Source organism: Protopterus annectens, chromosome 12.part0 (genome assembly GCF_019279795.1).
Source record: "Protopterus annectens isolate FY-2018-M chromosome 12.part0, PAN1.0, whole genome shotgun sequence".
NCBI classification, from domain to species: domain Eukaryota; kingdom Metazoa; phylum Chordata; order Ceratodontiformes; family Protopteridae; genus Protopterus; species Protopterus annectens.
The window spans coordinates 1,309,418,510-1,309,441,323 of NC_056746.1; the positions used below are offsets into that span (position 1 = coordinate 1,309,418,510).

The window sequence follows — 22,814 nt, forward strand, 5'->3', positions numbered from 1 at the left end:
ATATAGAACGTGACAGTGTGAAGCATGCTAAATGCTAACAATACCACTTTTGTTTTGAAAAATACAGTTAACAAATCTAGCCCACGCTTACAGATTACAAGCCTCTGATATGCACCTGTATAGAAGGCTGCTAGCCTGTGTTTTCATTTGGAAATGTGTGTGAAAAAAGAAAGTAAAGTTTATGAATCTGTTATGAACAGGAATTTCATTACAAATTAATTGGATAAAATTTGTGGGGCTGTTACTTAAAGAATACTGGGGAAAGGTGGTTAAGGCAAAACACAGCAACTTTTACTGGCAGTTAGTGCATCTAAAGCTGGCTGTTAAAGGTAGCAGTAGAAAGGAGATTTCATGATACCTGTAACTCATGTTTTCATGGTCTGTCACGCAGTACACAGTAATGGGACAGGAGTGCACAGTGAGCATGAAAGACTAATATATGGTCTATATGGCAGTTCAACAGGATATACAGAGAAATTTTTATTTTGTACTCAGTCTCCACATTCTACCCCATCCTACAAACACGCAAATATTATCTGTCTGCTGCCATCAATAAAAGGGTCATATACTCAAGCTGCAAATAATGCACAAAGTACATTTAATCAGATAGGAAATACACACTAACAATAACCTAGCATCTCATTTAGGACTAGATCTCTGTTTAGCTCTGACTCCCCGCAACCTAGAAAAGAGTATAAAGCAGATACTGTAATGAAGTGTATATTAATCCACTTTTGCATGTACTTAGGACTCAGGCCTGCAAATGGAGCAGTAAAATTATGCTCTCTTGGGAGTATTACTCAAAGCATTATACATTTATAAATACTGCAAGCATGCCTAGATACACCCATGGATTTTCATAAATACTATGCAGTTATTCGAGATGACATTTTTATATGTACACTTTATCAGTCATGGCTTTTGTGTTGCACTCATTAGCTTTACAATAAGCTGTATGGCACTGTGCATGTCTATAATCTTTAGCAAAAGGAAAATGAATACTATTAAACAGAAGAAATGGAAAAATTACAACGGTTTAAGAATACAGGTATTATGTGTAGACTTTGTAGTATTTGTCATTCACGACAAATCTTTCAGTGTATTTCTTGAGTTTTAATGGTAAAAGCTGTCAGAAGTGTACATCAATGTACAATTTTACTTTAACTTTTAATGTATTCTTCCCATCCTGCATGAGTTTTATATTTTTCTTAAATCATTCACTGATTACTTAATCCGCAAAAGAATAAAAAAGTACAGTTGTGTACACTTACCATAAATGTAGATGTTCGAGTGTATTCACTGTTGCAGTCATTACATTTGGGTAATCTGCTAGCAGGTTGCTCTCAGTTGGCCTGATTAACAAAGTCTTGGGTCCTGCATCGGTTGCTGTCCCTTCTTCCATGACGTCAGGTCGTCAGGGGTATAAAACATGCAGCCGATGCCATTACATCAGTTTTTCTTGCCCCAGATGTCAGGTGCCCCCCAAATGGGGGAGCAAATAAAATTAAAAACACAAAAAATATACCTCCAATTCCAAAAGCAAATACACCAAAAGGGGTTATAAGCATAGCGAAAGAAAGTATAGGTATAGTCAGCGAAAAATAGGGGGCTGGAGGGAGGGCAACCAAGACTGCAACAGTGAATACACTCGAACATCTACATTTATGGTAAGTGTACACGACTGTACTATGTTCTTTGTGTTTCACTGTTGCAGTCATTACATTTGGGTAGATTCCCAAAACTATGGTAGGGTGGAGGAAATTATAAAGCATTAGGACCAGCTATAAGGCCCTGCAGGACAGCAGTGGCAAAGCCAGCCCTGGATTTAGAGAAGAAAGGTAAATGGTAATGTTTGGTGAATATATGAACTGAGCTCCAGGTAGCAGCTTCTAGAATGTCTCTGGTAGGAACACCTCTGAGAAAGGCTGTAGAAGTAGATGCAGCCCTGGTGGAATGAGATCTGATCCCCTGGGGGATAGTTTTACCATGGTGCATATAGCAGAAACGAATACAATGCCTTACCCATTTGGAAATAGTCTGCTTTGAAATAGCCTTTCCCTCTGCCCCTGCAGCAAATGCCACCAGTAGTTGTTCAGATTTTCTTTGAGATTTTGTCCTGTTTATGTAAAATCTAATCTGTCTGTGTACACCCAATGAATGCAGAATCCGCTCCCCCTTGTTCTGTGGATTGGGAAAGAAAGTTGGCAAATGAGTGGTTTGATTAAGAGCCACACTGGATACCACCTTAGGCATGAAGGATGGATTGGTCCTAAGAGACACCTTGTCCGCATGAAAAATGATTAACGGCTCCACTGCAATAAGAGCCTGTAATTCGGAAATCCTTCTAGCTGAAGTGACTGCTAAAAGGAAAGCTGTTTTCCAAGAGAGAAATTTTAAGTCTGCAGTAGCAGCTGGCTCGAAAGGAGGGAGAGTTAGTGTTTCCAATACAAAACTGAGGTCCCAGGCAGGGGTTAGAGCTCTCCTGGGTGGTCTTAAGTTTTTGGCCCCTCTGAGATACTGTTTTAGAAGAGGATGAGAGAAGAGGGGAGGTTCTGTGTTGCAATGAGCTGAAATGGCTGAGGCATGGATTTTTATGGAAGAAAAGGACAGGCCCTTGTGAAGCATCTCAGTTAAGTACTGTAAAATCTGAGGAATATTGGGCACTGCTGTGCTTATCCCTTGTGAATGATTCCAGGCACAGAATCTTTCCATTTGTCAGCATAAGATTTTCTAGTACTAGGCCTTCTTGCCTCCAAAATGACATCCATCACAGGTTTGCTGAGGGATGCTAAGGGTGAATTTAGGTGATTAGCCAAGCTGCAAGATTTAAAGTTTGGACTGAGTGTGCAGAATTTGATTGTTCTGCTTTGACAGTAAGTAAGGTGTCTGAGGCAGGTGCCACGGTGGAAGGTGTGACACATTGTGCAGGAGCGGGTACCAGTGTTGGTGAGGCCAGTCTGGAGCAATCAAAATCATTTTTGGTTTGTCCTGTTTGATGTTTAGTAGAACTTTGGAGATCAGAGGCAGAGGGGGAAAGGCATAGACTGATAGGTTTTTCCAGCTGAAGGATAGAGCATCCACTTTCCAGGCTTTTTTGTGATGAGCTCGTGCAGAATTTGTCCAACTGATAGTTCTGGGGTGAGGCAAAAAGATCTATGTCTGGACTCCTCCATTTATTTGCATGTCAACATGTTGAAAATCGGTGGTTCCAGTTTCCATTCGTGTGGGTCCATGAGATTTCTGCTTAGTTCGTCTGCCAGAGTATTCAGCTTTCCCGGCAGGAATTGAGCTTGTAGTTGTATTTGATAGGTCAAGGCCATGTTCCACAATGCCATGGCTAGTCTGCAAAGGGGGTAGGAGTGTGTACCCCCCTGCTTGTTTATGTACCACATAACTGTGGTGTTGTCTGTCTTTATCATTAATTGTCCTGGTTGAAGGTAGCCCTTGAAAGCTGTCAGTACATTCTATATAGCTAGCATTTCTTTTTGATTGATATGAAGGTGCATTTGATTTGGGCTCCATTTGCCCTGAATGCACTTCCCTGCCAGATGAGCCCCCCAAGCAAAGTCTGATGCATCTGTAGTTAGGGTTTCGGCAGCAGGGGGTGGAGTGAATGGCAGTCCCTTGTTTTGGTGGCAGCTATAGAAACTCTAGTTGCAGGCAAGGTATGATAAGAATCATTGTTTCCAGGCTGTGACAATGTTGACTCCATAAACATTTTAAGTACCACTGAAGTTTCCTCATATGCAGTCTTGCATATGGAATTAGAAGAATGCAGGAGGCCATGAACCCCAAGGCTTGCAGAATTTGTCTTGCAGATAGCAGGGTTTTCGTGGCCACCTGTTTGAAGTAAGTTACCAAATGAATTTGCTTTTCTGGTGTAAGGTAAGCCATATGGGCAGTTGTATTCAAGCTTACACCCAGGAATGTAATTTTCTGAGAGGGTACCAGTTGTGATTTCTTTTTGTTTATAGTGTACCCTAGACAAGTTAGAACACTTTTTACAAACGCCAGATGTTTTAGAAAAATGTCCCTGTTTTCTGCCTCAAATAGACAATTGTCCAGGTATGGATATATTTGAATATATCTTTGCCTGCAAAATGCAATTACTGGAGCCAGGCACTTTGTGAAGACCCTGGGCACAGTAGATAAGCCAAACGGCAGTGCAGAGAACTGGTAATGCAAGTAGCCTGCTTTGAAGCGGAGGTATCTTCTGCAAGATTCCCCGATTGGGATATGCAGGTAAGCCTCTTTTAAGTCTAGAGTTACCAACCAGGCATCTTTGCCTAGCATAGGAAGTAACTGTTGAAGAGTCAGCATCATGAATTTTAGAATGTCCAGAAATGTGTTTAGAGTAAATAAGTTCAGAACTGGACGCCATGATTTGTCTTTTCTGGGTACCAGGAAAAGTCTTGAATATAAACCTTGTCCCCTTTCCTCTTCTGGTACTGGCTGAATAGCCCCCATGTTCATGAGGGACAGTAATTGTTGCTGGGCCTCTGCCCACTGATTTGGGGGCAAGTCTGGCCATCTGTTTGGGATTGGCAACATGTGGAAACGAAATCTGTATCCCTGGGATACTATATTTAAAACCCATTTGTCCTGGGTTATAAGTTGCCAGTTTCTTGTATGAAGTGCCAGTTTCCCCCCCAAAGGGGCGGCTAAAAGGTAAGTGCTTGGTAAGTGTAAAGGGAAGTCATTGAGACTGCTTACCATAGGGAAGTGTCTTGTTGTTTCCAGATTTGGAGGAGGAGGCACCCCATTGTTTTGTTCTAAAAGTCCCTTGTGACTGAAACCTGGAGTCTTTGGTATGTCTGGGTTTGACTTCAGTGGCTCTTGAAGGAACTGGAAAGGACCAGTTCTTAGTAGGCCAGTGCCTACTAAATCTTGGAGGTTGCACTTGTAAGAAATTTTTCACAGTTTGCATAGATTTAGCTTTATCTTCCATCTTTTTTAAAACTTCTTCAGCCTTATTACCAAAGAGATGGTCCTATTGTAAAAGAGCATCCAACAATTTTGCTTTGCACACATTCAGAAATTAACATTATTTACTGTTTAAGCAGTCCCACGATATGCTGTTGATATTTAAGCATATGAAATTGACAGTTTAAAGCCCTGATTGCCAAGGTTGCAGAAGTGTAAACCTTCTTACCCCATCTATCCAGCGCCCTGGGATCTCTATCAGAAGGGGTAGGATTTTTAGCAGTAGAAGCCTTAATGACCTTGGGACCCTGAGAAATGGTTTCAGGATCTGCAATAGGATTTTTGAAAAGGAATTTGTGGAAGTCAGGAACTTTGTAGTATCTGTCTGGCTTACAAGGAGCTGGAGGCAGAGAATCAGGAGCCATACTAGATTCTGAAAAAAACATCATCAACAATGTCTAGAACTGGACGTATAGCCAAAAGCCTATGCTGAGGAGGAAGAAGAAAATCCTTAAGTCTCTTTTTAGATTCAGAGAAATCCTGACTTTCCCAGTAGAAATGTTCCCTTAAGGTATGTAAAGTTTCCCCAAAAGAAAAATCCTCAGGGGGAGAAGCAGAAGGAATGAAATCTTCTGCATCAGAGTCCTCATAAGTAGGTATAGACAAATCCTGTTCATTAGAGGAGTCAGAAGAAAAAGAATCCTGTCCAGAAGATTCATAATCAATGTCTTGCCTAGGCCTCTTAGAAGGGGGGGGGGGGGTTTGGCTACCCCTGATCAGAGTAATTAAATCTTCAGCCATTTTGATCATTTGTTTTTTAGGCATAGGGGCCTGCACATGTGGCCCAGGTGTTGGTATTTTAGACATAGATTTAGATTTTGGCCTTAGTTTTGAAGATGGCGTTGGTGTAATATACAAATCTGTAGGTCTGAAAACACCCTGAGAAGCCGGTGCGTGCACAGTGGCTCCGGACCCATCTAAGGTAGAGACATCCACGGGTTCCATAACTGAAGCATCTCGCGGCAAACCGGACTCCGAATGGGTCTCAGTAAAGGCCTGTGAATCAGAAGTAGCAGGTATCAGGGGCTGCAAAAGCGCCTCACTGAGCACCGGTGAACTGGCGACTGGCTTAGGAAAGCGTCTTTGTCAGTTTTGGACGTCGACGGCCTGTCTCTGTCTTTTTCTTTGCGTTTTTTAGGTATTCCAGTAGTCAGATTGCTAGCCAATGACATTTCTGGATAATTATAGTGTGAGCCAATGTATTTAGAAGCAAAAATGTACTGACGTTTAATAGTGCGTTGATTAAATTTAGCACAAAACCGACAGCAAGGTACGTTGTGGTCAGGGCCTAGGCAAGGAATACAGTACAAATGAAAATCCTTATAAGGTATTTGCTTCCCACAAGTAATGCAATTATTAACTTTTACTGACATCAGTAAGGAGCAAGAAAAAGTTTCCCCAACGGGGTACTTAGCTTTCAGTTGAAGACTTCTGTTCTGAAACTCGAAAACGAAAATTTCAGGAGTCGGCCAACCAGCACTTGCGAATTACTTTTGCTTCGGGCACCACGCGGCAAGAAAGACTGATGTAATGCTGTCGGCTGCATGTTTTATACCCCAAATGACCTGACGTCATGGAAGAAGGGACAGCACCCGACGCAGGACCCAAGGCTTTGTTAATCAGGCCGACTGAGGGCAACCTGCCAGCAGATTACCCAAATGTAATGACTGCAACAGTGAAACATGAAGAACATCATATGTTGTTACTCAATGACTGTAAGGCAGAGAAACTAATTCTGAAAATGATGCCACTGTCTTGCATGCACACACGTGCACAGACACACACACAGACACACAGACATACACACAGACACACACACACACACACACACACACACACACACACACACACACACACACACACACACACACACATCCACCTACGCAAACACTCACTCACTAATGTTACACACATTTAATGATCAACTGGAGGTATGCCACTCCCTCTGTAGCATGATTTTGGAACGTGGCAGATAAATGGAACACCCAGTAAAAACATTTGCAAACACAGGGAGGACAAATAAACTCTGTAGAGAAGGCATACCAGCCAGGAACCAAACTAGAGAAACAAATTCTGGGAGGCAGCAAGGCTAACCAGTGTATCACTTAATCAATGTATTTGCATCTCTTGCTCTGCAGGTACTCAGATTGTGCTTTGTATAAAATGCTCCAACTGTTTTGCAAGGATATGAGTTCCTTGCATGGTGCGGAGAACTGCAGCAGTGAGTATTTGATAATGCTAATGATGTCAGTACTGACATACTACAGCATGTGAATGGGCTTTCTCATGGCCAGATCAGAACAAATGCATCTAATGGCAGTGAGTGGATGCTGCACAAAACTTTAGAAGGAACTAGACTGAGAAAGAATACTTCTGTGACCTAGCAGCTGGATCCAGAAGAGTGAAATGAGGGAGACAAGGAATGTGGAAGGCATTAGTGGAATGTTACTAATGCAGAAGGCTGAAAACAGGGCACACAATGCAGATAATCAGTCAAGGAGATACAGTGATGCAATTCAGAAGAGAGAGAGAGGGGAAATGGACCAAAAGGATAAATACTGAACATGTGTAGCAGATATATAATCAAAAAGGATCTGTTGCTCAAGCAGCTAGAATTAAAATATACTGCTTTAAATGAAGTAATATGTGTTAAAAGGTAACAGTTTTAGTCAAGTATTGTCTTCAAGAGTGGGATCATGGGATGCACAGAAACAATTCAGTACAGTTACAAAACATAACATTAGATGGCTGCATGACACACAGTTGACTCCTGTATTCATCGCTTAAAGAACATCTCACACTTCCTTCTGTGATATTAGGTTAAAGTGAAGAGAAAAGTACACCAAAAGAACATAATCAGGACAATTCTTATACAGACAAGAAAGTACAGTTTTGTACCTACCATAAATGTAGATGTTCGAGTGCTAATACAGCTGCAGTCATAACAGATGGGTTCTCCTGCCGTCAGGCGGGTCCTCGGTCGGCCGAATTCCAAAGTCTAGGTCCGGCGTCGGTTGTCGTCGCTTCTTCCCTGACGTCAGTGCGACAGGGGTATAAAAGAATCAGCAAACGCCATTTTCTTCAGTTTTTCTTGCCCCAGATGTCAGGTGCCCCCAGAAGGAAGGCAATACATAAATTTGTGTAATAAGGCAATGCCATATAATCAAAATACAGTAGTGCAAGCAAATACATCAAGAATGAATACCCCAATCAGGTTGCATGAGGAGGTGTTAGCCAATAGGCCTGTCCCAAGAGGGGAAGGAGGGAGGGAAACCTGGACTGCAGCTGTATTAGCACTCGAACATCTACATTTATGGTAGGTACAAAACTGTACTATGTTCATCGTGCATACAGCTGCAGTCATAACAGATGGGTAGAATCCCAAAGCTAAGAAAGGGGTGGTAGGCACTAGGTGGAACTAGGAGGAGCCAGAATGCCCTGCAAGACTGTAGTGGCAAAGCCCGCTCTAGATTTGGAGTATAATGGAAGGTGGTAGTGCTTGGAGAAGGTATGCACAGAACTCCAAGTGGCTGCTTCCAAAATATCTTTGGTAGGAACTCCTCTGAGAAAAGCTGCAGAGGTAGCCGTGGCCCTTGTGGAGTGAGATCTGATGCCTGTAGGTACAGTTTTGCCATGAAAAGAATAGCAAAAGCGTATGCAGTGGGCTATCCATTTTGAGATTGTCTGTTTGGAAATTGGCTTTCCTTGAGCTCCTATAGCATAGGACACAAACAGCTGTTCTGATTTTCTGAAAGGCTTTGTTCTGTCCAAATAATAACGCAGTTGTCTGTGGATGTCCAAGGAATGTAGTAATCTCTCCCCTTTGTTTTGAGGATTAGGATAAAGGTAGGTAAGTGTATAGCCTGATTCAAAGCTACCCTGGATACCACTTTTGGCATAAAGGACGGGTTGGTTCGTAAGGAAACTCTGTCTTGATGGAAGATGATAAAAGGCTGCACAGCCATGAGAGCTTGTAGTTCCAATACCCTACAAGCTGAGGTAATAGCCAAAAGGAAAGCTGTTTTCCAGGACAAATATTGCAAATCTGATGAGGCAGCTGGCTCAAAAGGAGGCAAGGTCAGCTTTTCTAGAATGAAATTGAGATCCCAAGCAGGTATTGGTTGTTTCCTTGGGGGTTTTAGATTCTTAGCCCCTCTGAGGAACTGTCTTAAGAGGGGGTGAGAGAATAAGGGTGGATCAGTGTTGTATTCTGCAGAAATGGCTGAGGCATGGATTTTGATGGAGGAGAATGAAAGTCCACTGCTTAGCAGCTCAGCTAGATACTGTAATATTTGAGGTAAATTCAGTTTTCCAGGATCCTGGCCCTTTTTCTCATTCCAGACACAAAACCGTTTCCATTTTCGGAGTAAGCTTTTCTAGTAGACGGCCTTCTGGCCTCCAAAATGACATCCTGCACCTCCTTGGAGAGTAGGGTCTGTTGTGATGCTAAGGAATCTTCCATGCGGCTAGATTGAGTGTTTTTAGCTGACTGTGAAGAGTTTTGAAGCTGTGCTGAGTCAGAAGAAGAGGCATTAGAGGCAGGGTCCATGGTGGTGAATGCGTCAGGCTCCTCAGGAGTGGGTACCAGTGTTGTCTTGGCCAGTCTGGAGCAATGAGAATCATCTTTGATCTGTGTACTCTGGTTTTTAATAGAACTTTGGGCAGCAGAGGAAGAGGTGGGAAGGCATAAACTGTCACTGATGTCCAATTGAAATAGAGAGCGTCCACTCTCCAGGCCTTTGGATAAAAATCCTTGAGCAGAATTTTGTCAATTGGTGATTTTTGGGAGGCAAAGAGATCTATGTCTAGCCTTCCCCGTGCTTGAATTATCTCTGTAAAAACTTGAGGATGCAACTTCCATTCGTGTGGATCTGTCATATTTCTGCTTAGGTTGTCTGCCAGCGTGTTTTCCTTGCCTGGCAAGTACTGTGCTTGAAGTCCGATTTGTAAGTCCAGGGCCATGTTCCAAAGTGACATGGCCAGCCTGCATAGGGGGTATGAATGGGTTCCTCCCTGTTTGTTTATGTACCACATTACTGTGGTGTTGTCCGTCCTCATCAATAGTTGACCTGGTTGCAGAAGGCCTTTGAAAGCTATAATAGCATTTATTACTGCTAGCATTTCCTTTTGATTGATGTGAAGGTGCTTTTCTTTTTGGGACCATTTGCCCTGAATGTACCGATCTGTCATGTGCGCCCCCCAGGTGTAGTCCAAGGCGTCTGTTGTGATGACTTGATTTGCTTGAGGCTTGCTGAATGGGAGACCTGTGTTTGTTTGGCATGCTTGAGCCCACCACAGAAATTCCTTTTGAAGACATGGAATTAGTGGTATTATTGTTTCCAAACTGTGGCTGTGTTGAGACCATAGGTTTTTCAGGTACCATTGAAATTTCCTCATATGCAGCTTTGCACATGGGATTAGTAAGATGCAAGATGCCATAAATCCCAGAGCCTACAGGATTTTCCTTGCAGTCAGCCTGGTGCAATTTGCTAGTGTTCTGAAGTATTGAGTTAGATGACCCTGCTTCTCTGGCGTGAGGTAGGCCATCTGGGTGTTTGTGTCCAAGTTGGCACCCAGGAAAATTATTTTCCGAGAGGGTATTAGCCTTGATTTCTTTTTGTTGATTGTGTATCCCAGAGAATTCAACAACATTATTACATAAGCCAGATGTTTCAAAAGAATGTGCTTGCTGTCCGCCTGGATCAGGCAGTCGTCCAAATAGGGGTATATTTGTATCCCTTGAAGTCTGCAGTAGGCAATTACTGATGCCAGGCATTTCGTGAATACTCTGGGCGCAGTAGATAAGCCAAAGGGCAATGCAGAGAATTGATAATGGGTTGAACCTGCAAGAAATCTGAGGTATCTTCTGCAATTTTGTCTGATTGGGACATGCAGGTATGCCTCCTTGAGGTCCAATGTTACCAGCCAAGACTCCTTGCCCAGCATGGGAAGAAGCTGCTGTAGAGTGAGCATCTTGAATTTTGGTACGAGTAGAAATGTCTTTAGGATGGATAGGTCCAAAATAGGTCTCCAATCTTTTCCCTTCCTTGGTACCAGGAATAGTCTGGAATAAAAACCTTGACCTTGTTCGTGCGTAGGTACCTCTTGAATAGCTTTCATGTCTATGAGATCTGAAATTTGTCTTTGTGCCTCTGCCCTTTGATTGTGTGACAGGTTTGGCATGCCTCTCATTTTTGGAAGGGTGTGAAAATGGAATCTGTAGCCTCTGTTTATAATGTCCAGGATCCATTTGTCTTTCGTGACAATATGCCAATTTTTTGAAAATAATGCCAGTTTTCCGCCTAAGGGTGCTGCCATTTGAGCCTTGCTTGGCATGCAAAGGGGAAAGTCATTGGGCTTGCTTTCTGAATGGTTACGAGTTATCCTCACCACCTCTTTGTGTAGGAGCTTGCCATTGTCTGCCTCTAAACGATCCTTGGGATTGCCCTCTGCCCCACGGGCGCCTGTATCTACCTCTTTGGGGTCTGTTCGTGGCTGGAAAGGACCGATTTTTGGAAGGCCAATTTCTACTGAAACGTGGGGGTTGTACCTGTAGAAAATCTTTCACTGTTTGCATTGATTTAGCCTTTTCCTCCATTTTCCTTAATACCTCCTCAGCATTAGCACCAAATAATACATCCTTTTGTAGAGGGGCATCTAGTAATTTAGCTTTGACATGATTTGGTAAGGTTTGTTCCTTGAGCCAGGCATGTCTATGTATGACTGATCCTGTAACAGCAGCTCTACATGAGGCCTCTAGAGCATCAAAACCACATTGTAAGGTATGTTTACCCACTTGTTCTGCACTATGCATCAAATCCTGCAACTCCTTCAAGTCTGGTTGTTCAGGTTGTGACATTTTACTTCTCAATTGTGATAACAGAAACTGTTGGTACTTTAGCATATGGAACTGACAGTTTAATGCCCTCATGGTTAAGGTGGCCGAGGTATATACCTTTTTTCCCCACCTTTCTAAGGATCTGGAATCTCTCTCGGAAGGTAATGGATTTTTAGCAGTGGAGGCCTTAATTCCCTTGGGGCCCTGTGAGATAGTTTCTGGGTCAGCAGCATGGCTTTTGTATACAAATTGGTGTGAGTCAGGAACCCTGTAGTACCTGTCAGGCTTGACTTGAATCCAGGTCAGGCCTCCGAGTACACAACATCTAGTATGTCCAAGACAGGAGGTATAGCCAGAGGCCTGTGCTGAGGTAGCAAGAGAAATTCCCTAAGCCTTTTCTTGGAATCTGAATAATCTTGGCCTTCCCGGTGGAAGTGTTCCCTTAAGGTATGCAAAGTTTCCCCAAATGAGTAATCCTCTGGGGGGGATACAGAGGGAATGGACTCCTCTGCATCAGAGTCTTCAAAAGGGGAGTAAGAATGTTCCTGTTCATCAGAGTGCTCTGATATAATGGAGCCCTGATCAGAGGAGGGGGATTCTTCCTCCACTCTGGGCCTTTTGTCCGGGGGGGGGGGGGTGAGAACCCCTGATAAGACTAATTAAATCCTCAGCCATTTTAAGCATCTGTTTTTTAGGCAAGGAGCCTGGAGATGGGCTTGTCTCTTAGAATGCATGGCTGCTTTAGACTTAGTGGAAGCCTTAATGGAAAAAGAAGAGGAAGGTCTGAAGACACCTTGAGAGGAGGTAGACCTGTCCACATTTTGAGATTCACCGCCAAGAGTGGCTTCGGTATCTGTAGTCGGGGTGTGGGCCGAGGAGCCTGCGACCTCGGGCACAGGAGACACCGCCAATGAAGTGTCATCGGTAGTCAGGGGCTGCGTAGGCGCCTCGCTGAGAACCGGACCACCTGTAGTCGGCTTTGGTGTGGTGTCGGTAGATGCCGCGGACCTCATGTGTCGGTCCTTATCTTTGCGCTTTTTAGACAAAACTGGAGTCGGAGTATCCGATGACATAATATAGTTAAATTTTTTGCCAAAATAATGCTGGGCGAACTCCGCCCGACGCTTAATGGTGCGTTTGTTGAATGTAGCACAAAAGCGACAGACCGAGACGTCGTGGTCTGGGCCTAAACAAGGAATACAGAGGGAATGGAAATCCTTATGCAGTATTTGCTTCCCACAAGAAATACAATTATTAACTTTGTCTGACATCGGTCTGAGGCAAGAAAAGTTTCCCCAACGGGGTACTTAGCTTTCAAGAAGACTTCGGTTGCAAAATTTTCGTAATTTCAGGAGCTGGGCGACCGGCACTTGCGAACTGCTTCTGCTTTGGGCACCGCGCGGCAAGAAAGACTGAAGAAAATGGCGTTGGCTGGTTCTTTTATACCCCTGTCGCACTGACGTCAAGGAAAAAGCGACGACAACCGACGCCGGACCTAGACTTTGGAATTCGGCCGACCGAGGACCCGCCTGACGGCAGGAGAACCCATCTGTTATGATGCAGCTGTATGCACGATGAACATCAGTGCTATGCACAAACATCAAACTGTCTGTTTCCTGTGAAGGTTTAATACTGAAGTGCTAGGAAAAATACATATTTTTGTTTTCTGTTGCTTTCAGTGTGGTTGCACCTAGTCATAGTATTAGCAACTATACACATGCCTAACTTTAAAGAAAAAGACAAAAGATTCCAAATTAACACTGCAGAACCATTAGCATATCAGAGGTTTTGCCATGGATATGTCAGCAAGGAGCATTAATATGTGAAATGTAATGCATCATAAGGTTACCAAACTACATGTTTGTTCATGTACAGAGGCAATGTGAAATGTAAATGTGAAGGCTGCTAGCCTAGTTAGATAGAATTTTGTAGATAATTCTGTCATTTGTAAATATTAATATAAGCAAAAGGCTTGTTCTCTTAAATGAAAGAAAATTGTGTTAAATGTTGAATGTCAAAAATGCAACAACAGTGCACTCTGCTGGAAGAAAGCTGATAGGTCAAGCCTTGTATGACTGATCTCAAACACGGAGCCATGATGTCTGGACCAGCAGATTCTTTTTATTGTTTTGAGACCAGAGTTAATTAATATTGCACAGTAAAACTGGGAACCCTTTAGGAAGGGCCTCAGAGTAACTGATAAGTAAGGGTCCTGGTGGCAGTGATTACTACCTTACAGCCTGGACAGAAGGGGCACAGCTAGTGAACCTGTGCCAGTCTTCTCCAGGAGTGTCTGTGTGGTTACATATAAGTCATATCTCAAAGTGTGTGTGTGTGTGTCTGTTTGTGTGTATACAACTACAGAAAAGTGATCTAATTTATGTGCGTGTGTCTGCATACACACACACGTGCATATATAATTGTGTGTAAGTCAGCTCGTATGCATTACATGGGTGGCTTATACATCTATATGTCTACAGTGTTACTACCACAACACTGACAATATCACAAGACACAAGCTGATGTTCCACAGGAGCACAATAGACTCTGCATCTCAACAACTGTGACATAATGCAGTTTCTGAAAACAGCCCTGGTTCACAGTTTACAGGTTTACAAATACACACACACACACACACACACACACACACACACACACACACACACACACACACACATAAATAATTCCCTGCCTTGTGTTTTCTTATGCTATAACATAATACCTTAGAAAAGACATTTATTGATGCTGTGTTTAAATGAGTGCCAGCTGCCTTCCAGCTAAGTAATAAAGCATCATTTCTGCAACTCTACTGTACAACTGTCTGTACTGGAAGCTGACATTTTCTCCTTCATTTCCTCCATGCACTGCCTTATGTAATGTGAGTCAAGCTACTGAATCTCACCTTTAATCAGCAATTTTATGGTAGTTGACTTGATTAAGCAAATGAATCACAACAGCGTGCCAAGTGGAGAGTTATTTCCTAGTGCATTGTATAACATAAGTAAAGCATAGGTATTAACAACACTTCTAGTTGTGTGTAACACAATTTTGATGGAGGGATACTGAAATGGAGGAGTTTATCAATAGCTTGATACACATTACTTTTAAGAAAGGGAAAAGTGAAAGAAATGAAAATCAGAGACCTTTGAAAATGGCAAAAGGTGACTGTAAGGGTATGTACAAATCTATCTGGAGAAAAATATTCATGAAGAACAGGACTCTGAGGAGCAGTTAAGTGGCATTAAAGTAGGACACTGTTTACTCAAAAATACAAGGACACACAGTTAAGAATGGAAAGCCATATGGATGGGATTCTGTGAGCTGCAAGGATGAAGAAACCTTCAAACAGTGTAAAGATGGAGTTTATTTTAAATATTATGATGAAGTATATGATTCCTAGTGCTATGGTATGGTATGGTATTTCAGGAAACTGGGCGTGTGTACCTAGAAGTGCAATGGATATATAGGGAGGAAAGTGTTGCTTACTTTTTACTTGAATGAGTCCTTTTATCGGGAGTGTAAGCAGTGATCAGAAGATCATACATGTAGATGTTTACAGGCTTTATATGCAAGATTTCAGTGTACATGCTTTTGTTATAACAATACTAGAGAAAGGATGGGATTACGTAGCACAGAATACAAAACAGTTGGAAAGTAAAACAATGAAAGTACAGGATTAAGTGGATCAGCAAATGGAGGCAATTAACAAAATGGAAGGAGGGTGAAAGTTCAGGAAAGACAAAGGTTTTAGAGATTTATGACAGCACGAAGAGCAAGGCATGGAAATGGTGATAACCAAGGGGAAGCTGAACAGGACAAACAAAAAAGAGCAGGGATATTAGAGTTGTAGTTGTAGTATTTATATTCAAGCCAAATATTTATCTCACCTATGCAGTAAGAAACTAAATTATGTAGTCATTGTTTTTAAAACAGAACTTTTGGACAAAAGATATACAGAATGTCAAATAATGCATGTTACAGCCATGAATAACAATGCAAAAAGAGATGGGGTTTCTCTGGAATGTTTAATGGTTCGTGCTCTTCCACATCATACATGCTCAAGGAGAACAGAAGAACAAAATTAAGGTAGCCCAAAGCTGTCAAAAAAGGTGCACTGGAGAAGACACACACACACACAAAAACACACTTCTCAAGACTATATTTAGAGAGGTTTTCGAAAGAAGTAGAGATGGAACAGAAGGATAGCCCACCGTCTCTACAGCAAGAACAAACTGTACTTGGATTTCTTACTGAAAGGTTCAACAAGAATATCAGTCATCTTTTCAGTTACTAAGTTTATGCAATGAACTATTAGATACTGCCTTTATTGGCAGCATAAATGTTTGGGACACTATATTTCATGGAAAATATGTAGGCAGCAGAGTGGTACAGCATTTAACATTGCTGCTTCATAGCATTTGTTTTACCAGTTCGGTTCCTGGCTGGCATGCATTCTGTTTGGAGTTTGTATACCCTCTGAGTGTCTGTATGGGTCTTCTTTGAGCACACCTTTCCTCTAAAATCCCAAAGACAAGGTGATTCTCAAAATTGCCCTAAGTGTGCCTCTTTTAATGGCCTAGAATCTGATCCAGAATTAGTTCTCCTGCCTTACACCTACTGGTTGCTTGGATAAACTCTGGCTCCCCATGACTTTGAACTGGTCAAAACAAGCATCAATGAATAAATAAATAAATAAATAAATAAATGAATGAATGAATGAACGAACTAAATAATATAAAACAACATTAAGAAGCATGAAGAATGTAAAACAGTGTAAAAATAAAGACAGTGGAAAACAATACTGTAGTTTGATACAGGGTGATGGGAAGTTCAGGGAGGGAATTTTAGGTTAGCTATGTAGACAGGCAGGGGGGCACTGTGGTACAGTGTGTAGCACTGTCACCTCACAGCAGGAAGTTCTCTAGTTAGGCTATCAGCTATGATACCATCTGTGTGAAATTTGCATGCCCCCCCCCCATGTTTGTATGTCTTTTCTATGGGTATTCTGGTTTCCTTCCATATCCCATAGACATGTAATAGGCACACTGATGACTCTAAAATCTAAGCCCTTCTTTGTTGGTATCCAGGCAGTATAATTACTAGCCAGTAACTGAATGCTACCAAAACTGATATAAATCTACTTCCATTCCCTTACTTGCCTAGTAAACTGTGGATGTTCATGGGGTTGCTATAGGAGTTGGATGTGATCGAACAGCACTGGGTGGTGCAGAAAGGCTGATTTGTAGAAATAATTTGGAAAGGTGTTATGAGTTATTGGAAATGCAAGAGGAATATCTCTGAGAGGGGATATTAAGGAATGGGCTTTTTTTGGGGGGGGTTAATTTTCTAATATACAAAAGGTTGTTGAGGTTTATGCTGTTTATGTCAGTGAAATGTTGCACTAATTTACTCTTATAACTGATAAACCTTTAATATTCACTTAAATTATCACTAATTCCAACAGAAAAAATCCTTGTTTAATGTTTTATATGAAGCACCTCAGGATTGCAGCACTCTCTGTACTGCATTGCACTTTCCAAAGTGGAGCACGAATCAAAGCACAAAATGGCTGCACACTGATCAACAGCCTGATTATAACTCTCCCATTGTGAAACTGAAATTTGAAAAAGGAGGTCAGTAAAGGCTACCAATATAAGTAGAATTCAGCTACTGGCTAGTAATTACAACTGCCTAGATGCCGACAAAGAAGAGATTTGGAGAATATTAAAGAAAATCAGCCAGGAATAGGAATAAACTCCCCTGGGAAGAATCTTACATATGTTCAACAAAAAGCAGTAAAAGCTTTAGCTTTGGTACAGGAGATGACTCCTAGTAATTTAGAAGAATAAATAAACCACGTGTACTCAGAGCTGTTTAAAATAAAGTTAAACTGAAGGAATAAATAAAGTCAAATAACAAGAGACTGGGAAAATAGAAGCTTTAACTTGCTATTTAGATGAACTGATAAAACTACAAAAATCAGTGGTCTAAATGAAAAAAATACTGGAAAAGCATGAGGCCTCTAAAGAACAATTCTTTCAAAAACAAAAGAATTAGAAACAGAACATGTAGAGAAAACCTGAGATTTTCTGTACAAATAAGCAACTAGACTGCTGTTCTACAGTACAGTTTGTTAACTGAGAGGGCACGTCATGTGTATGATCCAAATCTTCAAATCTTGCCATAAGAAAGCAGCCAATCCCTAAATTAGTAGAAATGCCATCATACTAACAGAAAAAAATGACCTTTACAAAATTATTTCTGGAGTGAAAAGTATTTAACGTTGGAGACAGAAGAGTGTTTGTTTAAAATGCCTTTTCTTTAGGAAGAAGAGAAGCAAGCTTATCCACCAATCAAGGAGTATCGAATAACAGTGAGTTTCAAGCTGCTGTATTCCACCTTGCTTCAGAAATATTTTTTTCCTGAGGACCAAATACATATTTGGATGCAGAAATTTTCTGCTAAGGAGGAAAAAAGAAGTTATGTAATCACCATAAGGTTCCATGTTTGCTGTCCATAATCTCGCCTTCATTCTTGATGGTAGGGTTTGGAACCAAGCATCGGTTCCGACTCGGCCGCATACTAAAGTTCGAGAGCATTCACTGGCTTGATGCTACACTTTATCCCAAGATGCCTAGCGACTGTTACCCAGGGTGGGATGCAAGAATAACGGCGAGATTATGGACAACAAACATGGAACATTATGGTGAGTACATAACTTCTTTAGGTTATGTTGTCCCATCTCACCTTCATTCTTGATGGTTGGGACAGCGTCCCCAGCACCTTCTTTCTCAGGTGGCTCAAGGGAATAAACTCTTCAGAACAGTGGAACCAAAGGATGCCCTGTTCTGGGAAGCCACATCTACTTGGCAATGAGTGATAAAGGTATGAGGGTTAACCCATGTACATGCAGCACAAATTGAATCCAAAGGGAGCCTAGCTTGAAAGGCAGTGGAAGTTGAGATGGCTCTAGTTGAATGGCCTCTAATTTTTCCTGGCAGCTGTTTATTCTGAGAGTTATAGGCATAAGTAATGGTGTCTGTAAGCCATTTTGATAAGGTGACTTTTGAAACTGAGGTTTCTTTTCTGTTTTCTGAGAATGAAACAAACAGTTGGTCAGATTTTCTAAATTCCTTTGTCTTATGTAAGTAAAAATGTAACTGCCTATTGACATCCAGTTGGTGAAGCTTGTATTCTGCCTTGTTGCCATGACTGGGGAAAAATACGGGTAGCTCAATAGACTGATTTAAATTGGCCTCATAACATACTTTTGGCAGAAAAGAAAGATTTGTCCTGAGAGAGTCTTTGTCTTTGTGGAAAATCAAATAAGGAGGATGGATAGACAGAGCTTGCAGTTCTGAAACCCTCCTAGCAGAAGTAATGGCTGTTAAAAAGATTGTTTTCCAAGATAAGAACTTTAGTGGGCAAGAGAAGGCTGGTTCGAATGGAGGGAGAATTAAAGAAGATAACAACAAATTGAGGTCCTAAGGAGGTGGTGATTCTCTTATGGGAGATCTTAAAAGGAATGTACCCCTCAGAAAGGCTTTGCATAATTTGTGGGGCATTATATTGGATCCCATGTCTCCTACGTGGTAGTTTGATATGACAGCTAGCAGTACTCATACCGTGGCTCCCGCTACTCTCCAATTAAAGGTTTCTGTCAAAAATTCCAGGATTGCAGATATAGGGGCTGTAAAAGGATCTATATGGTTTATGTCAGCCCAACAAGAAAATCTCTTCCATTTGCTTGCATGAAGTTTTCTAGTTGCATTCTTGTGCGACAAAACCAGAATGTGTCGCATTGCTGGGGATAGTTCTGGAAGCATGACTACGATGGGAAGTGGAGTAACCAAGCTATCAGCTTGAGGCTTTGAAGAGAGGGGTGGAGCGTTCTTGACTGATGAGTCAGAAGATCCGGCACTGGGTCCAGGATCCAAGGCTCTTCCTGAAAATGGGGCCACAGAAAGCAGAGCCATATCTGATGAGGCCAGTAAGGAGCAAAAAGAATTAGCCTGTGACTCAATGATTTGGCTTTTTGAAGGACTTTGGGTATTAATGGAAACGGGGGGAAAGCCTACAGAAGTCCCGGGGCAAATCGTGAACAAGTGCATCCCTTGGTGACTCCCCCAGAGGGGGAATTAGGAGAAAGTAGCTGCTGCATTTGGAGATGATGGATGTGGCAAAGAGGTTGCAGCAAGGCTGGCCCCACTTGCGAAAAATTCAGTTCACAATTTCCTGTTTCAGGGACCACTCTTGAGGCATAAGAATTGCCCTGCTTAATCTGCCCGCTATTACGTTGGATTTCCCCGGGATGTGTGTTGCAGAGAAGAAATTGCCCATTGCCATACTCTCTGAGCCTCTCGACAGAGGGGGTAGGATCTGGTTCCGCCTTGTTTGTTGATGTACCACACCACGGACATATTGTCCATTTGTATTGCAATGGTACCTGTTGGAAGAGAGCTCTGGAATGCTTGCAATGCCAGAAGCATCTCCCTCATCTCTAGGACACTGATGTGCAGATGGTATTCGTGTTCTTGCCAAGTCCCTTGGACAGTCTGTCCCAGATAATGCCCCCCTCTACCCTATCTGGGAAACATATGTGGTCACTGTAGCTACAGGTTGGGGGAGAACAAATGGTCTGCCTATCGTTACCTGCGTGGACTGAAGCCACCATCGTAGGTCCCTCTTGCAGGTGTTTGCAATGAGAATTTTGTGTGACATGGGTAACTCCTGCATGGATCACTGAGCAAAGAGTAGTCACTGTAATATTCTCATGTGTAGACGCGCCAGTGGGACTAATGTTATTGCAGCTGCCATTGAACCCAGAACCATGAGGACAAATTGTGCTTGCACTTTCTCCTTCATGAGCAATATTGATACTTGATGGCGTAATGTCTGAATTCTTTCATGAGGCAATTTTGCAACCATGTCTTTTGTGTTTAAGTCTGCCCCTATAAAGTTAATATGTTGTGATGGCAACAGGGCAGATTTTTCTAAATTTATGGTAATGCCTAGCTCTGAGCAGAGATGAATGGTGGTGTCTCTTGTCCTGGTTAGTAGATGCTTGGCGGCAGCGGTCAGGAGCCAGTCGCCTAAGTATGGAAACATCAGGAATCCTAGATGCCTCAGGTGAGCTGTAACTACTGCCATGTATTTGCTAAAGATTCTAGGGGCTGTAGTGAGACCAAAGGGCAGAGCTCTGAATTGGTAATGACTGGCTCCCAGCCGGAAGTGTAGATATCTACTGTATCACCTGTCCATCTTTATATGGTAGTACGCATTCTGAAGATCTATGGAACACATCCTATTGCCTTGTCCCAGAAAAGGGAGTATATACTGCAGTGTCACCATTCATAACTTTGTTTTCTTTACCGACTTGGTCAATCTGCAGAGATCCAAAACTGGTCTCTAGTCCCCTGTCTTTTTTGGAACTAAAAAGAATCTCGAGTAAATTCAGGATCCAATTTGGTCTGCGGGGACTTCTTGGATGACTCTTGCAACCTTTGAATTTTTAGGGTTGCTTGATCCCTTTGACTGGGTGGTTTGTCTGGGATAGATCTTGGTGGAGGAGGTGGAAGAGGAAAAAGGAATGTTGTATCCCCTTGAAATGACAGACCATACCCATTTGTCTTGAGTGATGTCCAGCCAGGCTTCTGGGTACAGCGATGATCTCCCACCAACTGCCTCCAGAGGTGGACAGCCGAGCCTCCTTTCAGGAGCGCTGAAAGGGCCTTACAGAGAATGTAACTCTGTCTCCCTGATTCTGTGGATCCCCTTTGCCGCGAGGGCAGCATCTTCCATTATTTCCCCCTCTGCCTCTGGGGGAAAATTCACCACAAGCATCTGGTGAAGCTCCTTTGGATTTCTGGAACCACATTTCCACCCTTCTGACCTTTGGGATAAGGTCTGGTAGGGACAGAGAAACGTACTCCCACGGCAGATAGAGTTTTGCCATCTTGTTTGCTCCTGGTAAGAGTCTCTTTCACTTTTGGCCCGAACAAAGATGAGCCATCTAAAGGGGCATAATAAAGGAAGATATGAAGGGTTCAGCAAACTCACAAATACGCATTCAGGAATGTCTCCTCAGAGCTCTTCCTGTGCCTCCTGCCCTGCTCACTCCATCGGCCGGATAAGAAATGAGGCACATCGAGGAGTTTGTTATAGAGTTTAAGGTTGCAAGCTGAGACTTTACCTTGTCAGGTACCCCCCCAGCTGTAGCACCTTGGAGGGTATCTCCTAGCTCCTTGAAGAGATCCCTCTGAAGTTGAGTAAAGTGGGATAAATAATTCAGCGACTTAAGGGTAAAGACCACTGAAGAGAACATACGCTTCCCGTATCTGTTCAAGACTCCTTATTCGACAGATGGACAGATGAAGAAGTTTCGGCTAATTCCTTCTTGGTGGCCAGCACCACCATAGCATCTACTGGGACACCTTTAGTTAGAAACTGTTTGTCCTCCGGGGCTGTAATATATTTGTTGGGCCTCCTCGAAACTGGTTCCACCAACTCTGGAGAGCCCCACGCCTTTCAACTGACTACACCCAGAAGCTGGTCAAAAGGTAGAGACACCCTAGAGGTGGAGGGTTGAGATCCAAATGCCTCCAAGTATACCGACTCATCTTCAAAAGGGGATACGGTCTTCCAGCCATCTCTCTGTTTCAGGATCTCTAAGATGTCTGAAAAGGAGACATCCTCAGAGGGTCACTGTGGGGACCCTTCTGAATTCTCTAATTCAGTATCCGATGTGACAAACTCAGGGGAGTCTATGTGTTTCCTCTTACAAGTACTCTTCCGAGACATCTCCTTGGAGGGATGCTCCAGGGAAGTTTCAGAAGAAAGGGTCTCACCCATTCGGGTGTCTTGGGGCATTGGTTCTCTACACTGCGGCTGGAGGGATGATGCAGAGGTTGACACTGGCCCTTTTGGGGGAAGGGTAGCTGGAGCTGAGGGTAAAGCAATCTCTGAAGAAAGCACACTCCTCATCACCTCGAAG

General features: G+C 42.6%; 1 protein-coding gene across 1 annotated transcript in view; it reads right to left on the reverse strand.

The window, feature by feature from the left end:
• Positions 1-22,814, reverse strand: part of LOC122817164 (DNA (cytosine-5)-methyltransferase 3B-like) — a 1,566,941-nt gene that overhangs the window by 402,769 nt on the left and 1,141,358 nt on the right. The window lies entirely within an intron of this gene.